Source organism: Schistocerca serialis, chromosome 5 (assembly GCF_023864345.2).
Source record: "Schistocerca serialis cubense isolate TAMUIC-IGC-003099 chromosome 5, iqSchSeri2.2, whole genome shotgun sequence".
Classification (NCBI taxonomy): Eukaryota; Metazoa; Arthropoda; class Insecta; order Orthoptera; family Acrididae; genus Schistocerca; species Schistocerca serialis.
The window spans coordinates 711,916,836-711,944,423 of record NC_064642.1 but is presented as its reverse complement, the minus strand read 5'-3'; the positions used below and the strand labels follow the sequence as shown (position 1 = coordinate 711,944,423).

The following is a 27,588-nucleotide window of genomic DNA, read 5'->3' as shown; positions in this document are numbered from 1 at the left end:
AATTAAAACAACTAAACTAATAGACGGCTGAAGGCCTCGCACAGTACTTCAGACTAAAAGAAAATGACAATCTAAAACCAACAGAATAGTTGTGTTCAAAGTTTTCCAAGGGTCGGCCTGAGGAGGTAACTCTAACCTATGGTTAGGTGAGACAGGCAGCCAAAAGTAAGATTATAATCGGATTGGAACCCGACCCAGGGACGTCTGAAGGACCGTCCAACAACCTAATCAGTTCCCTTCCGGCCGAGCAACGGCACGATTACTAAAAATATCAGCGAGGACGAAGATTACCAGCAACACTACGTCTTCTAATATTGGCGTATAAATACAGCCAAGGCACAAAAACCCCTGAAAAATATGAACAAACACAAAGGGCTGTCGAATTACACGCGGTGCCGGACAGCATCAACACGGCGAGGAAACACATACTCGCTGCTCTTACCCAACCGACCGACTGCCCACTCCAGTACGCAGAGAGCATTCATAACTGCTCAGTGGAAATGACAGAAGCTACACACAGTTCCACGTAAACACTTGCACCAAGAACTCCGACAATCCTAAAAACCAATCACTGTGGAACAACAAGGAGAAATCACAAGTCGACACACACAGAGTTACCATAAGCGGTCGGCGACCAGTTACACGTCGTCCGCTGAGACGACCGACCGAAAGACCAACCAAGGTCGTCCCCACTCAAGTTATGTGTGTCGCCAACGGTCGGGCGAGCTATGGCTGTCCGGAGCTCACTGCAGCTCCATCCCGACTCCCTTGTTGTCCGTTCGGAACCCGGAGACACGGCGACTCGGTAACACTGGCTCGGACCCAACCACGCATAGGGAACACTTGCCCATTGGGCACCCTACATCTCTGCACAGGGAAGGAACCGACCCACGTCCGGCAAGATGACCAACTGACGAGGCCCGGGGACGCTCAAAAGACCAAATCCGCGTCACCCGATGAGACGACCGACCGAACGACCAACCAACGGTCGTTCCCGCTCCAGTCTCCTCCCGGCGGACAGTGCATGTGCGTTGCCAGCGGGCGGCGAGTAGGCATCCGGACCTCACTGGCGTTCCGTCCCGACTGAACCCCCGACACACGACGAGCCGGAAATACTAGCGATCGCTTCAAAGATAATACGACAGTGCTCTTAACGATACGCGCTGCTGCTGCCACTCACGGGCAGGCAAGCCAGCAACTTAGTGACGCCAGTAAATCGAATAACAAACGAGGCGACAGTTGCGTAACGACAAGATGACAAGCAATAAACGGCATGAACACGAGCTCAGCATCTATCACTATTTAGATGCAAATTTATGTAATTTTTGCATGATTAATTTATATCTCTTATAATAATTATAATCATTATCAGAGATGATGTTAAATCGCTGGTGCGAATCTGTATGCTAGCGGTTGTTTCAAACGATTCGAATTTACCACTCTTCCCGTCGGTGCGCTCTTTTCTGAATGTGCTGGGGAGCACTGCGAAACTTTGGTTGCTACCGTAACCAGACACATCATCACATATGCATGACTGGCTGGAAAGCTGACCCGGGAATCTACTCTGAGATCTGTTACACAGGAACGGATTATTTTTAATAAATTAAGGTACTTCATGATCCACCGTTACTTATTTATACGACACCATGGATCACCCACGATTACTAATGATACGCCACACCTGCTGACTGCATAAAACAGCTGAAGAAGTAGCAAGGATTAGATGTTTCCAGGAATACGGCCAGATGTTTTATACAATCTCCCGTAGCTGCTTAATACGCCGCTTGTCCCAGTGGAATGAAGAAACACGCCACTACGAGGATAGTCTCCCATGTTTTTAAAAATCACAATTATATGGTTTGTTAGCATGTGACATTACTATTGTTTCAAAAATTTTCATTTGTTGGACTGTGCGACTGGTCCCGTCGGAGGTTCGAGTCCTCCCTCAGGCATGGGTGTGTGTGTTTGTCCTTAGGATAATTTAGATTAAGTAGTGTGTAAGCTTAGGGACTGATGACCTTAGCAGTTAAGTCCCTTAAGATTTCACACACATTTGAACATTTTTTTTTTTTGCTTTTTTTATTTACTGCTCTTAGATGAACGGCAGCTCAGAAACTGGCTGAGTAGTCTGTTTACAGCGAGCGTTTAAATTTTTGGAAATCTGTGGTAAGTTCCTGTGGGACCAAACTGCTAAGCTCATCGGTCTCTAGGCTTACACACTACTTAACATAACTTAAACTAAGTTACACTAACGACAACACACACACACACACACACACACACACCCATGCCCCAGGGAGGACTCGAACCTTCGACGGGGGGAGTCGCTTGAACCGTGGCAAGGCGCCCAAGACCGCACGGCTACCCCGCGCGGCGAGCGTCTCTTTTTTTAAAAAAAAATTGTTGTAAAAAATGGAAATAGACGGTCAGCCACATTAATGTGACCTCCTTTGTGTTCAACACCGAACAATAAACACTCAAAAAAATGGTTCAAATGGCTCTGAGCACTATGGGACTCAACTGCTGAGGTCATTAGTCCCCTAGAACTTAGAACTACACTCCTGGAAATTGAAATAAGAACACCGTGAATTCATTGTTCCAGGAAGGGGAAACTTTATTGACACATTCCTGGGGTCAGATACATCACATGATCACACTGACAGAACCACAGGCACATAGACACAGGCAACAGAGCATGCACAATGTCGGCACTAGTACAGTGTATATCCACCTATCGCAGCAATGCAGGCTGCTATTCTCCCATGGAGACGATCGTAGAGATGCTGGATGTAGTCCTGTGGAACGGCTTGCCATGCCATTTCCACCTGGCGCCTCAGTTGGACCAGCGTTCGTGCTGGACGTGCAGACCGCGTGAGACGACGCTTCATCCAGTCCCAAACATGCTCAATGGGGGACAGATCCGGAGATCTTGCTGGCCAGGGTAGTTGACTTACACCTTCTAGAGCACGTTGGGTGGCACGGGATACATGCGGACGTGCATTGTCCTGTTGGAACAGCAAGTTCCCTTGCCGGTCTAGGAATGGTAGAACGATGGGTTCGGTGACGGTTTGGATGTACCGTGCACTATTCAGTGTCCCCTCGACGATCACCAGTGGTGTACGGCCAGTGTAGGAGATCGCTCCCCACACCATGATGCCGGGTGTTGGCCCTGTGTGCCTCGGTCGTATGCAGTCCTGATTGTGGCGCTCACCTGCACGGCGCCAAACACGCATACGACCATCATTGGCACCAAGGCAGAAGCGTCTCTCATCGCTGAAGACGACACGTCTCCATTCGTCCCTCCATTCACGCCTGTCGCGACACCACTGAAGGCGGGCTGCACGATGTTGGGGCGTGAGCGCAAGACGGCCTAACGGTGTGCGGGAGCGAAGCCCAGCTTCATGGAGACGGTTGCGAATGGTCCTCGCCGATACCCCAGGAGCAACAGTGTCCCTAATTTGCTGGGAAGTGGCGGTGCGGTCCCCTACGGCACTGCGTAGGATCCTACGGTCTTGGCGTGCATCCGTGCGTCGCTGCGGTCCGGTCCCAGGTCGACGGGCACGTGCACCTTCCGCCGACCACTGGCGACAACATCGATGTACTGTGGAGACCTCACGCCCCACGTGTTGAGCAATTCGGCGGTACGTCCACCCGGCCTCCCGCATGCCCACTATACGCCCTCGCTCAAAGTCCGTCAACTGCACATACGGTTCACGTCCACGCTGTCGCGGCATGCTACCAGTGTTTTAAAGACTGCGATGGAGCTCCGTATGCCACGGCAAACAGGCTGACACTGACGGCGGCGGTGCACAAATGCTGCGCAGCTAGCGCCATTCGACGGCCAACACCGCGGTTCCTGGTGTGTCCGCTGTGCCGTGCGTGTGATCATTGCTTGTACAGCCCTCTCGCAGTGTCCGGAGCAAGTATGGTGGGTCTGACACACCGGTGTCAATGTGTTCTTTTTTCCATTTCCAGGAGTGTAGTTAAACCTAACTAACCTAAGGACATCACAAACATCCATGCCCGAGGCAGGATTCGAACCTGCGACCGTAGCGGTCTTGCGGTTCCAGACTGCAGCGCCTTTAACCGCACGGCCACTTCGGCCGGCTAAACACTCAACATTGGAGGGTATATAAATCGTCTCGGCAGGAACGCGGAAAACAGTACAGTCGTTGTCGTAATGCGGAAATGGGAAGATCTATGTGACGTCCTAAAGGGCATGATGATTGGCTTTCGGGCCAAGGCAGAAAGCGTTTCCGAAATGGCTAAGTTTGTAAAATGTTCGCGTGCCACTGTGGTTGAAGTATAACGTGCATGGCAAGATGGCGCTATCCAAGACCATCGCCGTGGTGCACCACGGGCCATAGATAACAGCGGGTGGTGAACAAAAGCTGTGGAGACGTGTACGGGAGAACAGACGTGCAGCTGTTGAGCCACCGACTGCCCAGGTGAACCAAGGAGCAACCAACAGTGCATCCTCATCCACTGTTCACTCAACGTTGCTGCGGGTGGGACTCTGCAGCTGGCACCTGGTTCATGCATCCATGCTGACTTCTGTTCATCCGCGATGAAGGCTGAAATGCGCACGCCGGTACCGCACTGGGCGTACCCAGAATGGCGACAGGTGGCCCTTTTCAGACGAATTTCGTTTTTATGCTCCATCGGTGTGAGACGTCTGAAAGCAGACATCCTGCAACAGTCACCGGAAGGTTATAAGCCGGATGAGGGAGCGCTGTGTTCTGGGGAATGTTTTCGTGGCATTCCTTGGGTGATTTTGTCGTTCTGGAAGGCACAACTATGCATCTGCCTTGGTGACGGATGTCCACCACTACAGGCAGTTAGCCTTCCCTCAGCACGAGGGCATCAACCAGCAGGACAATGCAATGTTACACGTAGCTCGCAGAGTACGTCCGTGATTGAAGAGCACCAAGATGACTTCACTGTACTCCTTTGGCCACCAAACTCCCCGTATTTAAACCCAGTCGGGAATCAATGGGACCACCTCGATCGGTCACGACACTGGATTCGGCATAGCTCTACATCCCTGTCGATACCTTCGAGAACCTCAGTGACTCTTCCTACATATTTCGCCGCAGTCTGCATTGCTAAAGGTTGTTATTCAGTCTTTTGGTAGGTGGTAACATTATTGTGACTGGATGGTGTATCACGTAAAGGTTTTCGTTACTATTCACGATTTTTGTGAAGGCCTGTATCAGTAACAATGCATCGAATTGTTTCTTTCAACTGTTGGTTATCAACCAGCTTCAGAAAAGACTGTATAAAATTGCTTTATACAGAATTACGTTGTGGTGGTGCTTCCGTAAGCGACGAATTCCGTGAAGGTCGACCAAACCCGATTATTGTTCCAAAAAAAAAAAAAAACATCCATTCTGTGGCCACATGGATTTTCAGGATCGTTCGCTGGCCTAAAATGTAAAAGAACCATTCTTAGACTTATTGACTTCGTATCGACGCTTACAATTAGCTATGAACATGATATGTTCAGAGTTGATTCCACACAAATTGACTGTCGTTTAAAAATAGGCTCATGTTAACTGGTGTAAAGGAAAGGATTAAAATTCGCCCGAGGAAGTGCAAAATCCGTATTCAACCTCGCAAGAGGAGGCGAAATTTGCGAATACACAACCTTGCAATACGAGTGAAATAGCCAGAAGAGAAGGTTGGTTGGGGAGGGGGGGACTAAGCAGCAAGATCATCGGTCCCATCGGATTAGGGAAAGATGGAAAAGCATGCCGGCCGTGCCCTTTCACAGGAACCATTCTGGCATTTGTCTGAAGCGATTTAGGGAAATCACGGAGAACCTAAATCACGACGGCCGGACGCGGGTTGGAACAGTCGTCCTCCCGAATGCGAGTCCAGTGTCCTAATCACTGCACCACCTCGGTCGATAGAAGGGAAGGAGAAAACGAAATGAAACTTCACTATTTGAGACGGTATGTAATGTTGTTTCAGTCATTACAAAATTGAGTTGAATTTACAAAATACTCGGCAGTATGGTCCCATTTTTCAGTAAGACGTTACACCCGCTGTGACCCGGATGCATGCACAGACCGAGTTGGAAAAAGTGTCATAAAGCCGCTGTAGCTTCTCCTGAGGTAAGTTAGCCTGCAACAGTTGTAAGAGGCCCTTGATACCCTGGGTACTGGCACTGAGAAGGACTTGACCTCCGAGATGTTACTATACATGATCTGCCGAGGACAGATCAGGTGGGAATACTTCAGTATGACGCAGACAGTTTATATACCTAGTGTGGGCAAGTGTTGAAAAATTGCACCGCGGTACTGTCGCATGACAGGTAACACATGAGAATGCAAGATGCACGCAAAATACACGCTGACCTGAGGTGACTGAAATGCTAATTATTTCTGCACAACGTTCTAACGTATATGTCCTGTGAATATGAAAATCCTATCTCTAGTCGTTTAAGGTGTTCTGTTTTTTTCTGAATATGAGTGTATTTGTACAAGCCAGAAACTAAAAGCAGCGATCAACTCTTTGGGTTTGCAAGGTGAACCGAAACCAATAAAACTGATTCGCTGGCGAAGTACTTCCAAGGAAATAATCACTTGTGTTTTTGGTTACACTGGACTTTTTGCAACCATTACTATGGGGTACTGAAGAATATTTAATGCCGAATAGTATACAACAGTTTATTTACTACATGTCATCGATGAAATAAAATAAAAGACGATAACTTCGCACCGGAGAGATGAATGTAAGATTTCTTAATGGGGCAGGTAGTATAGAAAATTTAAAAAGGGAAACAGATAGGTCAAAGACATATATAATGGAAAATACCGAGGTTCGATTCCAGGAGGAACAGGACTTCTTTCCAGGTGAGTACATGGTTGTAAATGCAAGGTCTACTAGGGATAATGCAGAACTAGGTACAATAACGAATAAGAAAATAGGAATGCGGCTGAGCTACTATGAACTGCATAATTAAGGCTGATAAGATAAACATGAAGCCAACGCCCATCCCAGTAGTACAAATTTATATGCCAACGAGCACCTGAGATGATGAAGGAATTGGAGTAATGTATGATGAGATAAAAAAAACTCATGTTGCTAGAGAGCAAAATTTAGTTGTGATGGGGGACTGGAATTCGATAGCTGGGAAAGGAAGAGAAGAAAAAGTAGTAAGAGATTACGGACTGTGGGAAATGAATGAAAGAAGAAGCTGCCTGGTAAAATTGTTCAAAGAGCATAATTTGATTATCGCTAATATTTGGTTTAAGCACCAATAAAGAAGTTTCTTTATGTGGAAGAAACCTGGAGACACTGGAAGGCCTCCGACTAATTATGTAATTGTAAGGTAGAGATTTCGATGCAATGGTTCAAATGGCTCTGAGCACTATGGGACTCAACTACTGTGGTCATAAGTCCCCTAGAACTTAGAACTACTTAAACCTAACTAACCTAAGGACATCACACACATCCATGCCCGAGGCAGGATTCGAACCAGCGACCGTAGCGGTCGTGCGGTTCCAGACTGTAGCGCCTTTAACCGCTCGGCCACTCCGGCCGGCCCAGAGATTTCGGAAACAGATTTTAAACTGTGTGACATTTTCAGGGGCAGAAGTGGACTAAGGCCACAATTTATCAGTTACGAACAGTAAATCAAAACGGCAGAAATTGAAAAAAGTATGAAAGTAAGAAGATGGTGTGGTATCACCGCCAGACACCACACTTACTAGGTGGTAGCCTTTAAATCGGTCGCGGACCGTTAGTATACGTCGTACCCGCGTGTCGCCACTGTCAGTGATTGCAGACCGAGCGCCGCCACACGGCAGATCTAGAGAAACTTCCTAGCACTCGCCCCAGTTGTACAACCGACTTTGCTAGCAATGGTTCACTGACAAATTACGCTCTCATTTGCCGAGACGATAGTTAGCATAGCCTTCAGCTACGTCATTGGCTACGACATAGCAAGGCGCCATTATCATTTGCTATTTATCTTGTGATGCATGTACCGTCAGACCGATGTTCACCAATTATGAATTAAATTTAAGTATTCCAGAAGCTACGTAACTTTTTTGCTGGTCTCTATTCCGTTAACTGTTCCAGACTTCACGCCATCCTGCGTGAGCTTAAACGCGTGCCTTTCGGCTATCTCGTAGTGGCTTGGCTGTCTTGCCAAGTCACAACAGATGGGACTTTGCAAGGTTGAAGAAACAGAGGTTGTTAAGAGGTTCATAAGGAGCATTTGGCATCGACTGAGACAGAGGCTGGTAAAAAGTAAAAAAAAAGCTTTGAGAAATGAAATAGTGGAAGCAGCAGATGATCAAATAAGTAAAGAGATAAGGCTAGTAGAAAAGCTTGGATATCGCAGGAGATACTGAATTTTCGGCGAATCGACCCAAAGTTAAAATATAAAAATGCGACAAATAAAGGAACTGAAAGGAAACACACTGCAAAATGGCTAAGCAGGAAAACTTAGAGGACAAATGCAGCTCTGTAGAAGCATGTACAACGTGGGGAAAGACAGATACTGCCTACAGGAAAATGAGACCTTTGGAGAAAAGAGGAGCAGCTGTATGAATACCAAGAGCTCAGATGGAATATCAGTGCTGAGCAAAGACGGGAAAACTGGATGGTGGCGGTAGTACGCAGATGCGCTACACGAGGAAAATTATGTTGAAAGCACTATTGCCGGAGTATGTAGATGGGCTATGCAAGGAATTATGGTGACGGCAATATTACAGAAAGAGAAGACGAAATAGATGAAGATGAAGTGGTACATATGAAACTGCGAGAAGAATGTGACAGAGCTCTGAAAGATCTAAATCGAAAGAAGGCCCCTACAGTAGACGACATTCCCTCAGAGCTTCTGATATTAATATGTTAGCAAGCCATAACGTATTTCACCATGTGTGCAAAATGTAAGAGGCGGACCTTGTGTACAAGATGTATGAGGAAGATGAAATACTCTCAGACTTAGTGAAGAGTTTAATTACTTCAGTTCCAAATAAAGCAGGTGCTGACAGGCGTGAAATTATCATCAGTTTAATAAGTCATGGTTGTAAAATACTGATACGAATTATTTGCAGAAGAATGGAAAATCTGGTGGAAGCCGTCCTCGGAGGAGATCATTTTGGGTTCCGACGACATGTACGAATATGCGAGGCAATACTGACATTACAACTTCTCTTACAAAATAGGTTAAGCAAATGTAAACATGTACTTATAGCATGTGGGTCTTAGAGAAAGCTTTTGACAATATTGAGTTGAATAATCTCTTTAATATTGTGAAGGTAGCAGGACTGAAATACAGAGAGCGAGAATTGGTCACAACTTGTACGGAAACCAGACGGCAGTTTTAAGAGTCGAACAGCATGAGAGGGGAGCAGTGGCTGAGAAGGGAGTGAGAAAGGGCTGTGGTCTGTCCCCGATGTTATTCAATCTACACATTGAGGAAACACAAAAGTAAACCAAAGAAAAAATTTTGAGTACGAATTAAAATTCATCGAGAAGAAATAAAAAATTTGAGCTCTGCCGATGACATTGCAATTAAGTCAGAGACTGCAGAGGACTTGGGAGAGCAGTTAAAACGAATAGACAGTGTCTTGAAAGGAGGATACGCAGTAAGATAACCATTCACAAAAGAAAAACAAGGGCATTCCATTGTCCTCGAATCAAATCAGGCGATGTTGAGGAAATGAGATTAGCAAATGGGAAACTAAAAGTAGTAGATGAGTTTTGCTGTTTGGGCAGTAAAATAACTTGTAATGGCCGAAGTATAAATGATATAAAATGTAGAATGTCAATGGCAAGAAAAGAAGAGAAAATTTGTCAGCATATAATATAAATTTAAGTGAGGAATTTTTTCTAAAGGTATTTGTATGGAATGTAGCGATGTACGGAAGTGAAACGTGAACGAGAAGTAATTCCGACAAGAATAGACTAGAATCTTTTGAAAGGTGATGCTACAGAAGAATGCTGAAGATTAGTTCGCATAATTAATTAGGAGGTGCTAAATATAACTGGAAAGAAAAATTTGTGGCACGACTTGACTAAAAGAACAGATCGGTAGAAAAAACACATTTTGATACGTCAAGGAATTATCAGTTTAGCATTAGAGGGGAGCGTGTGAGTGTGTGTGTGTGTGTGTGTGTGTGTGTGTGTGTGAGAGAGAGAGAGAGAGAGAGAGAGAGAGAGAGAGAGAGAGAGAGAGAGAGATGGAGGGGGGGAGACATAGAGGGAGAGCAAGACGTGAACACGGTGAGCAGTTTCAAATAAGAGTAGGACGCAGTAGTTATTCGGTGATGAAGAGACTTGCACAGGACAGAATTGCATGAGGAGTTGCATCAAACCAGTCTTCGGACAGAAGAACACACCAACAACAACACCGTTGCATCTCCTATGAGGAACACTAAACTTATTTGTAAAGACAGCCCTCGCCCAAGTGACTTACTAGATATGCCATAAGACCTCGAAATGGTGGCTGCCCTGAGTTCAAGATTCCTGTGCTTATCAATGAAGCCAGACAGAAAACCAAGAAACCCATATAATAGCTGCTTAGTAATAGCAAGCAATACCTAAAACATAATAAGCTGCATCAAACCTACAACAACTAGATACGATGCCCTTATAGAATACAGCTTTGGGTAAAACTGCTTTCGTGTCTTCGCCAGGCTCCGAGACAGAAATGACCGAGTGTGTCATACATGTTGTTAAACAAAGTCCTATCTTCTTAGCCATGCACTTACAGCATTGAGCACATTCTCTCCTACTGAATGTCGCAGTTGCAAGCATCCGCCTGTTAGCGCAACCTTTTCCGAAAGATATGTCACTGCGTTTAACTGTTTTGCACAAAAACTGCGGAGTGGGTCACAAACTTTGTTCCATACAGAGGTCTAACTAATACAGGGTAATTTTGCTAAATAGGGGGAAAACTGCAGGATACCTGGGATGGTAAGGAGCGAAAGAGATCATACGGACTTATTGTTCAAAAAAATGTTCAAATGTTTGTGAAATCTTATGGGACTTAACTGCTAAGGCCATCAGTCCCTAAGGTTACACACTACTTAACCTAAATTATCCTAAGGACAAACACAAACACCCATGCCCGAGGGAAGACTCGAACCTCCACCGGGACCAGCCGCACAGGCCATGACTGCAGCGCCCAAGATCGCTCGGCTAATCCCGCGCGGCACGGACTTATTGCCGGAAGTGCAATGAAGTTACACCCACTCGACAGTGAAGATAAAATATCTTCGACAGTGTAGGGGTTGATGACTGATATCACACATGAGAACATGCCAGGCATGTCGAAATGGTCTATCTGTCCTACTGTTTACTTTCCATATTCAAGTGTGCAGCAGTATTGTTCACGACGGCAGCATGCTCACACATTGATACTGGGTGACTTTTTTTGTTTGTTGTTCACGAGTCACTCTGATGTGGACGTGTGTCATGCATTGCAGCGTTAAGAAACAATCGCCCGGTGTAGCAGCCAGGATCAGGCCGACTCGGTCTTTATGCACGAGCAGGCAACTGGCTGTGTGCGGGCGGCAGCACGACTGTGCCTGCAAAAGCATTTCCACCAACAACCATAGATACGGGTTCACAGGTAGATGCCGTGTTTCTTGACTTCCGCAAGGCGTTCGATACAGTTCCCCACAGTCGTTTAATGAACAAAGTAAGAGCATATGGACTATCAGACCAATTGTGTGATTGGATTGAGGAGTTCCTAGATAACAGGACGCAGCATGTCATTCTCAATGGAGAGAAGTCTTCCGAAGTAAGAGTGAGTTCAGGTGTGCCGCAGGGGAGTGTCATAGGACCGTTGCTATTCACAATATACATAAATGACCTTGTGGATGACATCGGAAGTTCACTGAGGCTTTTTGCGGATGATGCTGTGGTGTATCGAGAGGTAGTAACAATGGAAAATTGTACTGAAATGCAGGAGGATCTGCAGCGAATTGACGCATGGTGCAGGGAATGGCAATTGAATCTCAATGTAGGCAAGTGTAATGTGCTGCGAATACACAGAAAGATAGATCCTTTATCATTCAGCTACAAAATAGCAGGTCAGCAACTGGAAGCAGTTAATACCATAAATTATCTGGGAGTACGCATTAGGAGTGATTTAAAATGGAATGATCATATAATGTTGATCGTCGGTAAAGCAGATGCCAGACTGAGATTCATTGGAAGAATCCTAAGGAAATGCAATCCGAAAACAAAGGAAGTAGGTTACAGTACGCTTGTTCGCCCACTGCTTGAATACTGCTCAGCAATGTGGAATCCGTACCAGATAGGGTTGATAGAAGATATAGAGAAGATCCAACGGAGAGCAGCGCGCTTCGTTACAGGATCATTTAGTAATCGCGAAAGCGTTACGGAGATGATAGATAAACTCCAGTGGAAGACTCTGCTGGAGAGACGCTCAGTAGCTCGGTACGGGCTTTTGTCAAAGTTTCGAGAACATACCTTCACCGAAGAGTCAAGCAGTATATTGCTCCCTCCTACGTATATCTCGCGAAGAGACCATGAGGATAAAATCAGAGAGATTAGAGCCCACACAGAGGCATACCGACAATCCTTCTTTCCACGAACAATACGAGAATGGAATAGAAGGGAGAACCGATAGAGGTACTCAAGGTACCCTCCGCCACACACCGTCAGGTGGCTTGCGGAGTATGGATGTAGATGTAGAACAGCCACATAACAATCTGTGTTCAAAAGTGTTTCGTCATTTGTGAGAGACAGGCTCATTTATGGGAGAAAAAAGAAGGTGAATCTGATATGTATACATGCCTTGAAGTAGCAGGTGTTGAAGGTTTGGAAATGTCGAAAACTGTAGAATATGATCCCGCTGTCAACACCAAGCCGGTGGTCTACCAGATGGGGTATGCCAGACAACTTCATGGCGGCTGTTACTATTCATATCACTTACAACGTGCTGAAGCCTTATTAACTAGAGACTTGCCTCCGATGCGACGGTTCATAGTACAGGACACCACTGTGCTGCGATTTCCAACATCCGTCCTATTCACAGATGAGGCTACCTTCACAACATCCACTTGTGGACTACGGAGATACCTAATGGTGTGGTGGCAGCAATCCAGGAGCACCAGTTGAGTCTCGGTATGTGGAGGGGGATTGTTGGCGGTTACCTTGTGGAACCAGTTATCCTGCCACAGTGTCTCACAGGCGAGGCTTATCTTCATTTCCTGCGGGTGAGCCTGCCTCCCCTGCTGGAAGACGTGCCTTTGGCGGTACGAAAGGTAATGGTACTCCAGCTCACTGAACTGCATTTCCGTCAGGCAGCATCTCGACACCTACCCCAGCCAATGGATCAGACGAGGAGGTTCTGTTGCTGGTCCTCGATTCATTATAGCCCCACATGTGGGCTCACCTGAAAGCCGTCACGTATGCGGAGATAGTCCCGGACATGTAGACACTGGAACAACGTGTGCATGCTGCTTGTGATGCCGTTCAGTTAAAGGATGGTATATTTAAAAGTATTCGTCAATCATTCCTGTGTCATGTTCGCACAATGCTTAGAGGTCCGTGGGGCCACTTGGAACACTTTGTCTAACAGTGGTCTTATCATAGCATGTCATACACTGCATCGTACTGTACAGGCATGATGAGATAATGAATACTCTGTATCACTGACACCTTGCATTTGCGGTCACGGGTCCATAAGACATCTTTTGCTCCCTATGCTCTCAGGCATTTATTTCCTGCAGTCTGTCTCCATTTAATCAAATCTCCATATACATATGTGTAATACGGGGCACATTACTTTTCAACTTGCGCTGTAATTATTCATTATCAATTTCTAAGTAGTTTAAGTAAGTTAGCAGCTGCACCGGCGGGCAACTATCGATTTTACTTGTCGGTAATTCGAGCGATGGTAAAAATCTGGGACTGTGGTGGCTTTGTTATTTCTGGTTAGTGAAAACGAGAGTGAGAAGAGCTTGGTAACTTGGTCAGCTTCAGTGTGTACTCGACCTAAGGTGGAGGAAGGTCCAAAACTTTCATGACGGGGAGTTATTATGTGTAAACAGTGACATTTCCTTGCAATGTGAATGGATTTAGTAAATTCGACTCATATGGGCAGTTTTAGTGTGTTCGGTAATGTTAATTATGTTGCACAAATATTTATTCACAAAACATAATCAGTTAGTGCTTCATTTATCGGAATAAAATTTTATTAGAAATCATCTGCAAATATTTAACAGAAGTGAAGTAAAACGTTTAAAAAATATGAGAAGTGGAATAGCGGTGGAGCAGTTTATCAGTACTACTAGCGCCGAACAACCTTTAACCGACCATGGATCTATTATTTAAACCACATGCCTCTTTGGCTGCCACGTCTTTGTTCTGTCAGCAAATTACGAGTAAATACGAGCGGCCGGCCGCGGTGATCTAGCGGTGCTAGGCGCGCAGTCCGGAACCGCGCGACTGCTACGGTCGCAGGTTCGAATCCTGCCTCGGGCATGGATGTTTGTGATGTCCTTAGGTTAGTTAGGTTTAAGTAGTTCTACGTTCTAGGGGACTGATGACCACAGTAGTTAAGTCCCATAGTGCTCAGAGCCATTTGAACCATTTTTGAAATACGAGCGCTCTGCCTTGCTTGGTCGCTATTTCTTGTACCTCGTAGTTTATCGTACTGGTAAGTAGTTTTGTAATATTTGTTTTCGTGGTACCATATTGCTCAGGTCGGCTAGAAACGCTGATCAAAGTTGCAGAATTGTCTGGAATACTCAGCTTCCTATAAATATAATGATCGGTAAAATTTACTGCGGATGTTGTCATCAAAGTCAGTAAATTGTTCAGGTGATGTAACTCATGACTATGGATGTCCCTGCTACATTAAACTAACTTGGAGAACAAAGCTTGAAGTCAGGCTGACGTTACTATGTATCTCATCTCTCTCTCTCTCTCTCTCTCTCTCTCTCTCTCTCTCTCTCTGAGGTTGACTTTCGTTTCCTTGTGTTGCAGGTGAGTCACGAGCTGTCACGGCGAGAGGCTGATTTTCGACTGTCAACAGTGCGTTGCTTGGCAACAGTAGCTTACGTTATCGCGACTAGTACTAGCGACGCTCCTCAGTTGCAGTCCACACACCAGCCGTAACAGGTCAGTACATCACACTAGACTTCTTTAAAGCGTCTGCTCATCGACCCTTCTACTAACATTACAGCCGAGGAGTACAACCTTTGTGAGGTAGAACTTCATAGTTTGCAAGTTGGAGGTGAAAAGGAATTTGCAGTATTGCTGTTAGCTTTGTCCAGTGACGTAACCGTAATGGTTTTTGTGATGTTACTTCTTGGTGTGCATTTTTAGTATTAGTAGTGTTATTTACCCATGGTTCAATTTTATTACAAGAGAAATTGGACTTACACTTCTCTAGAACTTTGTTCGTCATATTTTCGTTACGCCGAAACATTTTTAAAACAATCGCTGCAGGATTCGAGGAAGAAAATGCAATTTTTTTCTGTTTCAGAGGTAGCTCTTTAGATTTATCAAGCCATTTAGTGCCAACTATGGAGTTGGTTGCCCGTCCAAGTACTGCAATTGGTTATACTGATGTCTTAGAAGGTAACGTTGATAGTGAAATTTCAGAAATGTAATTCATTGTTCTGAAATAAAAAAATGCGATGACGGGCATTGAAATTTCTTGAGGAAATATAATGTTATTGTAGATCATTCTAAATGCATCAAGTATGTTTTCCAAGTAAAGTTCCCTAAGCTTTCAGAAAAAAGCATTTGGGGCCAGTTTATGCGACGGAATAACAGAGACCGAGCGTGACGATTTGTTTTTCGCGACTCTTGGTTTGAGAAATGAAGATTCGCTGTGAAAAGTATTTACTTTTGCTGTTTGAAGCTTTGAATATGGTACACCAAGCGAAAAGCTGGGGAAGATAGGACTGTCATTGATTAGTTTTCTTTTTGAAGCTTTGAATATGGTACACCAAGCGAAAAGCTGGGGAAGATAGGACTGTCATTGATTAGTTTTCTTTTTGTAGAGTAGTATCTTCGGAATTGACTGAGAAAAAGGGGGGGGGGGGTATTGGGTGTATCGAAATCGCCACATTTCAGTTTGCTATGGAGAAGACATGATGATGGACTTTCGCTTCCGGAGCTAAAATTTGAGTCGTTCAGAAGTGTAAGTGGGTCACTTATAATGCAGGATTGGTGGGTAAGTTATGCAGGATCAGACGGAATTGGGTATCAAGATTTAGAAGTGAAGTGCTCACTTGAATTTAGAAACAAAGAAACCAGGACATACATCACTACTACTACTGCTGCTGCTGCTGCTGCTACTACTACTACTACTACTACTACACTGCGAGGCTATAAAGAGTGCTCCTTTTTATATCTGAGTACTGATTCTTTTTGTGCAGTGTCTAGGATCTTTTGTATTTAGTTCCACTGATTGCCTTCATTTTCAGTATGTAGTGCTATGTGGAACTTCTCAAGTTCAATTAGTAATTTCTGTTGAATAATACATATGAGAAAAATTTTGATGTATAATAGCGTTCCCGAATAATGGCTTTGAATTGCGTCATATAACTGTTTTCGGGCTTTTTGTAACTGAATCATGGACTGAGTTTGATAGTGTACCTCCACCCCTTTGCGGAATACGACACTAGGGAATGTAATTCATTTGTAGTAAGCTGTAATACCCGTACAGATGGTAACCTTAAGTATCGCAATCTTCATTCGAGATATATAATTAAAGTTTATTATGCAATGCACACATCCACTGCTTGACGAAAAATTTGTTGATTCGTAGCATCTTTCGGGTCTATTGGAGCTGTAGAGCTTGTATTTACGATATTCGATTCGTTTTCTTCCACATTAATGTTTCGTTTAGGAAGTATTGACTGTTCATCGTAGTGATAACTCGAATGATTTTTTTTCTCATAAGAAAACCAGTAATCAGTGTTGTCTGCTTCGTTTACGGTTCAAAATGCGGTCAAAGATATAACTGCCGTATTGGTTTCTTGGTGTGTCGCGTAAACTCCATGTACATTGCGCCACAGTTCAAACAAGGTTCTCTGTAGTGCAGTGTCCACGCATTTCCTCGTCCAGCCACCTCGTGATGCCTCGCAGCTCTATCGTGCGTTATCGTGGCTTGTGCAAGCAACACGACTCAACTGCAGTTTCACCTCACTGGTCGCTATAGGCCACTTTCTTCCTTTACAGCTCCTGCAGATCGACTCTTGGATTAGCATCACGGCGAAAGATTACAAGGTATCACTTAAACATGTTCCGTGACACGGAACGTCAACGTTTTCCAAGTTCCGTATGGTACAGGACGTTGCCTCCCTGTAATTCCGCAAATATGACGTCAGAATCTACATATACTTGTATATACTAGCAATATATTGTACGGTGCATGGCGAAGGGTACTTCGTACCAGCAGCAGCAATTTTCTGTCCCGTTCCATTCGCCTGCTGAGCGAATACGTGGGTATGTGTCCTAGTTTCTCTTATCGTACTCTCATAATCCCTTCACGGGATATATGATAGCGGCAGTGGAAACTCTTCCTCAAACACCTTTTACCTAAATTTATCCAACTGAGTTTGGCGAGAACTTTGTTGCCGTTCTTCCAGAGTTTCCTATTCAAACAAAAAACAAAACTCCTCCCGAACGGGTCATGAAGGCCCAACGGTACCGACCGGCCACCGTGTCATCCTTAGCCCACAGGCGTCACTGGATGCGGATATCTGGTCAGCACACCGTTCTCCGAGACCGGAGCCGCTACTTCTCAATCAAGTAGCTCCTCAGTTTGCCTCACAAGGGCTGAGTGCACCCCGCTCGCCAACAGCGTTCGGCAGACCGGATGGTCACCCATCCAAGTACTAGCGCAGCCCGACAGCGCTTAACTTCGGCGATCTGACGGGAAGCGGTGTTAGCACTGCGGCAAGGCCGTTGGCATTTCCCATTTAAATGCTCTGAGCATTTTTGTCATATTTTCGTATGGGCTGTACCGACCGGTTTTGACAGAAGCAGAGCGTCTCCTAATTCGTTCAGTATGTTTTGTCATGCCAACTTCTACCGAGCCCAGACGCCTGTAAACCTTCCACTTGCCTTCCTTAACTTTAATGCCACGTGTTTTCATTTCATATCGCTAACTAAAATTACTCGCGAATATACTGCCTGACAAAGAAAGTGAAAAATCCAGTAGACGTGATTAGATTTCAATGCAACTTCGTATACGTACCCACCAATGACAAGTATGTAATGATTTGGCCCGCCCAGTTGGCCGTGTAGTCTAACGCACGGCTTTCCGGACGGGAAGGAGCGCCTGGTCCCCGGCACGAATCCGCCCGGCGGATTTGTGTCGAGCTCCGGTGAACCGGCCAGTCTGTGGATGGTTTTTAGGCGGTTTTCCATTTGCCTTGGCGAATGCGGGCTCATTCCCCTTACTCCGCTTCAGTTACACTATGTCGGCGATTGCTGCGCAAACAAGTTCTCCACGTACGCGTACACCACCATTACTCTACCACGCAAACATAGGGGTTACACTCGTCTGGTGTGAGACGTTCCCTGGGGGGTCCACCGGGGGCCGAACAGCACAATAACCCTGGGTTCGATGTGGGGCGGTGGAGTGGTGAAGTGAACTGCGGTAGTCATCGTGGGGTTGTGGACCACTGCGGCTGCGGCGGGGACGGAGTCTCTCCGTCGTTTCTAGGTCCCCGGTTGACATAGAATACAATACAACGTACTGATTTAGAGTAGCAGTTGTATGTGACAGGTAGACCGATCAAAACAGTGCCTTAGTGTTGTTCTTTTTTAGCGTTGTTACCGTGTCTGGGAGCGTATGCATTGATTAGCCAGACCATTATGATCACCTACCTAATAGCTGGTATTTCCACCTTTAGCACGGATAACGGCAACGACGCGTAGTGTAACTGAAGCAACGAGGCCTTGGTAGGTCGGTGGACGGAGTTGGCATCACATCTGCACAAACAAATTCCCTGATTCCCGTAAATTCCTGGAAGCTGACGATGAGCTCTGACATCATGTTTAATCATATCCCAGATGTGTTCCATGGGATTCAGATTCGGTGAGTTGGGGGCCAGCACATCAATTGGAACTCGCTACTGTGTTCCTCGTACCACTCCGTCACACGCCTGGCCTTGCAACATGGCGCGTTATCTTGTTGGAAAATGCCACTGCCATCGGGGAACATGATCGTCATGAAGGGGTGTAATGATCGTCATGTAGGGGTGTACGTGGTCTGCAACCAGTGTACGATACTCTTTGGCCCAGATGGTGTCTTGCACGATCTCCACTGGAACCATGTAAGCTCATGCAAATGTTCCCCAGATCATAATGGAGCCGCCTCTAGCTTGTCTTCGTCCTGCAGGACAGTTGTCAAGGAGCTGTTTCCCTGGAAGACGACGGATTCGCTCCCTCGCATCGGCATGAAGAAGGAGGTATCGGGATTCATCAGACCATGCAACGATCTGCCACTGCGCCAACGTCCAGTGCCGATGCTCACTTGGACCATTTCATTAGTAGTTGCCGATGTCGTGAAACAAGGTTTCACCTTGGTATCGCCACATGTTGAAGGCACTAACCACAGCGCTCCTATAACACCTGGCAAGTCGTGCAGTTTCCGAAATGTTCGTGCCGAGCCTTCTGGCCATCACAATCTGCCCTCGGTCAAACTCAGATAGATCTAGCACCCTCCCCATCTAGACACGGACAGTACGCTCACTGGTACTGCAGGCACCGTGCGTGTGTGTGACTTGGAGTCATTCCTCGCAAGATGAAGCTTCTGTCGCCTGATGGGTTTATATCTATTGTAGGTCGGTGGTCATAACGTTCTGGCTCATCAGTGTATATGGGGTGTGAGCCGCGTTAGGTGTTGACTGATCATTGTGAAGGTGCCCCTTAGTCGTGTCAGACAGCATTAGCCCGTCCCAGTGTTTGAAAGGGACCATATTGTGGGTTCGCTGATCGAATCGCACAATATCCAGATATGTAGAGCGTTCGGAGGAGACGGTGGCCGATAATGAACTGCATGGGAATGTGACGGCAGGCAGACTTGTCAAGGTTCTGGTCAACCATGTCTGACTACCATAAGGGAAGACTGCCATACTGTGAGCCAAGCATATCGTAACCTTTTCATATCTGTGCCTGCCATACGAGAACAAGTAAAGGACTCCACACAGCATTCTGTGTCTTCTTGCACCACTGGTCGGAGACTAGCAGCACCCGGAATAGAGAATTACAGTCGCACGCATGAGATTCTTTAGCACCAACCACAACTGACTGTGGTTGGAGTGGAGCCTTGACTGGAAGCATGGACTGCTGATGCATGATATATCGCTGTGTTCAGCTGTGATTCGCTGTTCTGCATCACCCCAGATGACCATCGTCGGCGACCATAGTGGCATCCTGGGGAGAATCCCATTCTCCTGACGTTTTGGAGAGGCACAATTGTCTTACTCCTGGCGTCAACGTGTAGGGAGCCCTCAGATACGGCATCAGGTCGGAGCTGGTTCTGACTGAGGGAACCATGACGACATAACAGTATGTCACGGACATCCTGCATTTTCATGTGTCACCCCTCATGTGCCATTATCCTGGTAACATTTTTTTAGCAGTATTATGTTCGTCCAAAGATGGCACGTGCCTCTACGAACTGTGTGGATGGTGATGAGGTACTCATGTGGCCAGCAAGATACACGGAGCTGTCCTCGACAGAGCGTGTGGGACCAGGTCAGCGGTCAACTCCGACCCAGTGCCGGTATCCAGGATATTGGAGACCATTTACAACAGTTGTGGGCAATTGTGGCATGCGTTCAGGCGAGAGCGGGGTGCAACATCGTTCTGATATTTGTATCCGTAATGCAAAGTTCTTGTAAATTTGACTCGATTTTGTAATCACTGAAATAACGTCATGTACACTCTCAACCCGTGAAGTTTCGTTTCCTCCTCCCATTCTGAGTGCTTCATTTTTTTAGTTATACAGTGTATTTACACGATGTAACGTGCTCAAGATGTTGACCACTACTCTTTTACTCTTTTAATTAGACGCTATCTGGTTATTCCTCTTTGTTACGGGCAGTATTTTTCACTTATTCACATTTAAAGAGAGCTACCATTCATTGTGCCAAGTCTTCTGCATTTCTTTAGTATCGAGTAATGACGATACTGTCCTATAGACATCAGCATTGTTAATAAACAATCTGGTAATTCTGCTGATCCTATCTGAAAAACTGTTTAATTGTAATATCGAACATTAGAGATCCTGTGATGCAAGAAGAAATGCTAGTATGAGAAGAATGAGAAGTAGACTCTGACATACACTTCAGTCGTTCACACACTACAGAGGTAGATGTAGATGTGTTGAACAGTGTATCATGTGTACGTGATTAAGACTGCATACAGGTGACATGTCTTATGGCGCATTTGGGGAAGTGAATCCTATGTTAATTGTGAGATACAACAATGAAAAGCCACCGAAGATAGTGGATACGTGAAAATGAAAAGTGTACAGAAAATTGGGTTGTCATTTTTGATGTTTTGACTTGTACAAGAGACAATATCAGATGGTGATCACTATCAGTGATGTGCTGAGTAGCAAGATGTTCTCTGCTGTGATGGATGGCAGGTGGTGTGCTGAGTGGCAAGATGTGTTCTGTTGTGGTGCAAGGTGGCATGTGTTCTGTTGTGGTGGCAGGTGGCATGTGTTCTACTGTGGTGGCAGGTAGCATGCTGAGTGGCAAGATGTGTCCTATTGTGGTTGCAGGTGGCGTACTGAGTCATAAGATGTATTCTATTGTGGTGACAGGTGGTGTGCTGAGTGTCAAGATGTGTTCTACTGAGCTGACAGATGGCATGTGTTCTACTGTGGTGACAGGTGGCATGTGTTCCACTCTGGTAGCAGGTGGCATGCTGAGTGGCAAGGTGTGCTCTACTGTGGTGTCAGTTGGCAAGTGTTCTGTTGTGGTGATAGGTGGTGTGCTGAGTGTCAAGATGTGTTCTACTGTGGTGGCAGGTGGCATGTGTTCTGTTGTGGTGACAGGTGGCGTGCTGAGTGGCAAGCTGTGTCCTGTTTTAGTGGCAGGTGTCATACTGAGTGACAAGGTGTGTCCTGCCATGGTGGTGGCACATGTTTCACTTGCTTTCAGGCTGCTACAGTTTTCCAGCTGATCGAGATTTCCCACTGGCTGAGACACTGTAAAAAGTACCTTTGTTGTCACGTCCTTAGAGTTTCACAGCATCGTGTGAAGTCTCCTACACAGCAGCAGCGGGAATATTCGCTGTCTTGGTGTGTGAGACAATTTACGTGGCTCACTGGTCTAGAGACTAACAAAGGAGCGGTCATCGCTTGAAGTGGATTCATTCTCAGAATGGTACTCTTCTAAAATCAGTCTTGATAAGGATCACCATCCTTCTTTGAATCGTGGCACGGGTTTCAAATTGTCAGTGATCCTAAACACATGTTTTAGGTCCTGTCGCCATCTAAGTGTATTCAGAAACTTTCTAAGACTGGATCACGAACTTTGTAAAGGTACAACTCTAACACTTATTACACTGCTCCCTGCTGGTTACTACCAATTTTCGACGATGATCTCTCTGAGGGAAAAAAAGCCTAACAGGGCGAATCAGATCAGGAGACGCACAAGAAACACCTCACTTCAAGTTTCTGCAGAAACAAATGTAATAAATGCAAGACACACATCCATAAAATCTCACTAAAAATCGAACTAACGAGACCATAATCTGATAGCAGCATTTTCCTGACAAACTCATGTGCACACTCGAAAAAGCAAATATGTCTACCAAATCCAGACTCAGATTTTCACTCTGCAGCGGAGTGTGCGCTGATATGAAACTTCCTGGCAGATTAAAACTGTGTGCCGGACCGTGACTCGAACTCGCGACCTTTGCCTTTCGCGGGCAAGTGCTCTACCAACTGAGCTACCCAAGTCTCGGTCTGGCACACAGTTTTAATCTGCCAGGAAGTTTCATATCAGCGCACACTCCGCTGCAGAGTGAAAATCTCATTCTGGAAACATCCCCCAGGCTGTGGCTAAGCCATGTCTCCGCAATATCCTTTCTTTCAGGAGTGCTAGTTCTGCAAGTTTCGCAGGAGAGCTTCTGTTAAGTTTGGAAGGTAGGAGACGAGGTACTGCCAGAAGTAAAGCTGTGAGGACTTGGCGTGAGTCGTGCTTGGGTGGCTCAGTTGGTAGAGCACTTGCCCGCGAAAGGCAAACGTCCCTAGTTCGAGTCTCGGTCCGGCAGACAGTTTTAATCTGCCAGGAAGTTTCATGTCTACCAAATGCAGAAAATCACTGAGCACGGAGTACTTCCTTACCAACTCACCTGGTCTTCGTTACTGGAAGGAGTACTTCGTGGATCACTAACCTGTGATGTCACAAATCAGTGATACTCTCGAAGCAGAACCTCCATTGTCCCGTAGAGCCCACGACTCTAACACCCAGGGGGTTCGCCAGTCCATTCCCTGATATCGCGGTAAAATATTCAAACATTCTGGCGTTTCAGCCAGTTGGCCACTGAAGCAGAACGCAAGCGAGAATTCTCATTGGCCACTTCCTTTTCCCACTAATACCAATCCTGTAGTAAGTGCTGCTTCCGTTCAGGACTTCTCGGAAGTTCTCGAAACAGATTCTGGAAAAGGCTTTTTTTGTTTTTAATTGACTGTTACGTACGTAGCTCCTAATCCCGACTGTTGAGAATTGCTTTGGAATTGACAGTTATAAAGAAAGTAGTGCAATGACGCTCACGAGGATGGCATGGCGCCCATCAGCCGATCCCACGAGACTTGTAGCCACGGCAAACACCCAAGGTGACACACATTCACCCCACCACTGCACACTTCTCACTTGTTCTATGCGGAATGCTGCAATTTCAAGCGGCTTTCTGTCTTCTGGAATAGTTAGTAGTGCGGTGACGTTTTGTTGGTTCTTAATTCTTAGAGTTGTATCTTGTTGTGTTGGCAGAGGAGCCAACACCGTGTTACTAGTGGAGGCCGAAATGCACGCGCTTTAGCTCACGCAGGCTGGCGTGAGGAGGGAAGAACTACACTGACGTGAGGTCTGGAACATGACAAGGAATTAGAATTCAGAAAGCGGACGTAATTAGTTTAATACTTAACTTTAATCCATTAATGATAAGCGTCGCTCTTGACGGTACATGATTCACAATATTATCTGTTCAGAATACATTCATAGTAACTGAATATGTCGCCTTGCGAAGTCGTAGCAAATGACGTAGCTGAAGGCTATACTAAACTGTCGTCTCTGCAAATGAGAGCGTATGTAGACCGTGAACCATCGCTAGCAAAGTCGGCTATACAACTGGGGCGAGTGCTAGGAAGTCTCTCCAGACCTGCCGTGTGGCGGCGCTCGGTCTGCAATCACTGATAGTGGCGACCGCGGGTCCGACGTATATTAACGGACCGCGGCCGATTTAAAGGCTACCACCGAGCAAGTGTGGTGTCTGGCGGTGACACCACATATCTCTTATTATGATTATCTATTATTACTACTGTTTGTTGTGTATTGTGTGATACAGAACAATACCAGAAAAATATTTCGTCTAATACTGTCCAGTCGAAAAGTTTGTCGTGGCTGACGCGACCAGGGCGTTGCTGCATGAGGTTGGTCGAGAAAAATGGTTTGCTCGTTGCGTGCTTGAACCGTCAAAAGTTATTCTTCATAATGATCCGAAGGTAACAATAAGACGCCTACCGTGAGAAGCGAAAGAAAGAACTGATAGGTGTTAACTGATAGCACCACGTAGGTTTGCCTTTCCTCATACATCATGCCCTAGCGTCCTCTGCTGCCATAGTAATTGGTAGTGTTGTGTCCGATTCACTTCTCTTGCTATCCCACCATGTAGTGAATGCGATGCAGGGTTGTGCAGGCTGTTCGTATCTTTTCTTATTTTACGCATGTTACAGTCAGTCACGGATTGCAAAATGCTAATAGGAATTCTTTACGTAAGAATGGAAAAACTGGTAGAACCCGACCTTGGGGAAGACCAATCTGTATTCCGGAGAAATGTAGGAACACGCGAGGCAGTACTGACCCCACGACTTATCTTAGAAGATAGGTTACGGAAAGGCAAACCTACGTTTATACTATCTTTAGATTTAGAGAAAGCTTTTGACAATGTTGACTCGAATATTCTCTTTGAAATTCTGAAGACAGCAGCGGTAATAAACAGGGAGCGAAAGGCTATTTATCACATGTACAAAAAACAGACGGCAGTTATAACACCCGAGGGTTCATGAAAAGGAAGCGGTGACTGACAAGGGAATGAGACAAGGTTGTAGCCTGCCCCCAATGTTATTCAATCTGTTCACTGAACGAGCAAAATTAGGAGTAGGAATTAAAGTTCAGGGAGGAGAAAACGAAAGGTCTGAAATGACACTGTAGTTCTGTCAGAGTAGTTGAACGGAAAGGACAGGCCGGCCTCTGTGACCGAGCGGTTCTAGGCGCTTCAGTCGAGAACCGCGCGACTGCTACGGTCGCAGGTTCGAATCCTGCCTCGGGCATGGATGTGTGTGATGTCCTTAGGTTAGTTAGATTTAAGTAGTTTTAAAGTTGTAGGGGACTGATGACCTCAGGTGTTAAGTCTCACAGTGCTCAGAGCCATTTGAACTATTTGGAATGGAGAGAATCTTGAAAGGAGGATATGAGATGAACATCAACAAAAGCAAAACAACAATAATGGAATATAATCGAATGAAATCAGATGATGATGAAAGATTTAGATCAGGAAACGATTAGTTAAAACAGTAGATGAGTTTCACTGTTTGGGCAGTAAAATAATTTACCATGGCCGAAGTATAAATTATATAAAATGTAGAGCTGCAATGAGAAGAAAAGGGAAGTTTTGTCAACATGCAATATAAACTTTTTCCGTAGGTATTTGTCTAGAGTGCAGCGATGTATGGAAGTGTAACATGGACGACAAACAGTTTAGACAAAAAGAGAAGAGAAGCTTTTGAAATGTGGTGCAACAGAGGAATGCCGAAAATTAGGTAGGTACACCACGGAACTAATGTGGAGATACTTAACAGAATTGGGGAGAAAAGAAATTTGTGGCATAACTTCACGAAAAGAAGGGATCGGTTGATAGCACTTAGTGAGACATCAAGGGACCGCCAACTTAGTATTGGTACGAAGTAGAGGGGGGGGGGGGACGCAGGGGGAGACCAAGAGATATATACAGGGGATTTCAAATTGATTCCGTATTTCTGTATTTCCATAAGGATTTTGACACTGTTCCACACAAGCTGCTTGAAGTGAAATTGCGTGCCTATGGAATATCGTCTCAGTTATGTGGCTGAATTCGCTGTTCCCTGTCAGAGGGGTTTGCAGAATTGGCGGAAAGTTCCACACAAGCTGCTGGAAGTGAAATTGCGTGCCTATGGAATATCGTCTCAGTTATGTGGCTGAATTCGCTGTTCCCTGTCAGAGGGGTTTGCAGAATTGGCGGGAAGTCATCGAGTAAAACAAGTAATTTCTGGCGTTCCCCAAGGTAGTGTCGAAGGCGTTCTATTGTTCGTGAGCAACCGTCTTAGGTTGTTAGCAGATGATGCTGTGGTTTATCGTCTAGTAAAGTCATCAGAATACCAAAACAAACTGCAAATCGTTTTAGAAGAGATATATGTATGGTGAGAAAATTGACAACTGACCCTAAATAATGAAAACTGTGAGGTCGTCCACATGAGTGCTAAAAGGAATCAGCTAAACTTCCGTTATATGATAAATCAGTCGAATCTAAATGCCGTAAATTCAAATAGATACCTAAGAATTACAATTACGAACATCTTAAATTGGAAAGAGCACGTAGAAAATATTGTGGGGAAAGCAGACCAAGGACTATGTTTTATTGGCAGAACACTTAGGAAATTTAACAGATCTACTAAAGAGACTGCCTACACTACGCTTGCCCGCCCTCGTTTGGAGTACTGATGAGCGGTCTGGGGTCCTTACCAGATAGGATTAACGGAATATACCGAGAAAATTCAAAGAACAGCAGTACGTTTTGTATTATCGCGAAATAGGGAAGAGAATGTCACTGACATGATATAGGATTCGGGGTGGACATCACTAAAGCAAAGGCGGAAAATTCTCACGAAATTTTGATCACTAACGTTCTCCTCCGAATAAGAAAATATTTTGTTGACCTAAATAGGAAGAAACGATCATCATAATAAAATAAGGGAAATGACTGCTCGCACGGAAACGTATAGGCGGTCGTTTTTTCCGCACGCTGTTCGCGACTGGAATAACAGAAAATTATTGTGAAGGTGGTTCTATGAATCCTCTGCCAAGCACTTAAGTGTGATTTGCAGAGAATAGATGTAGATGTAGACGTAGAAATCAGATTCAGAAGGATGTAGGTTGCGTAAGTTACTCAGAGAGGAGAGGCTCGCACAGAAAAGAGTAACATGGAGAGCTGGATCAAACCAGTCCTCGGACTGAAGACCACAACAACAAGAATAAGTACATCATAAAGAGTACATTAATGAGATACTTTTTATCTTTATTAATTTCCTATTTCACATCTGGTTTAATGAAGAAAGAGTACTGAAGTACAGCC

At 45.4% G+C, this 27,588-nt stretch overlaps 1 protein-coding gene across 3 annotated transcripts in view; it reads left to right on the top strand.

The window, feature by feature from the left end:
- The window catches only part of LOC126481055 (uncharacterized), a 1,230,708-nt gene that overhangs the window by 160,365 nt on the left and 1,042,755 nt on the right, over positions 1-27,588 (top strand). For 2 of the 3 annotated variants that reach the window (XM_050104538.1, XM_050104537.1), the window contains exon 2: positions 14,983-15,117. The exons of the other annotated variant lie outside the window; for it this stretch is intronic. The gene's annotated coding sequence lies outside the window, so the exon portion shown is untranslated. The remainder of the gene's footprint in view (positions 1-14,982; positions 15,118-27,588) is intronic. 3 annotated transcript variants of the gene reach the window in all.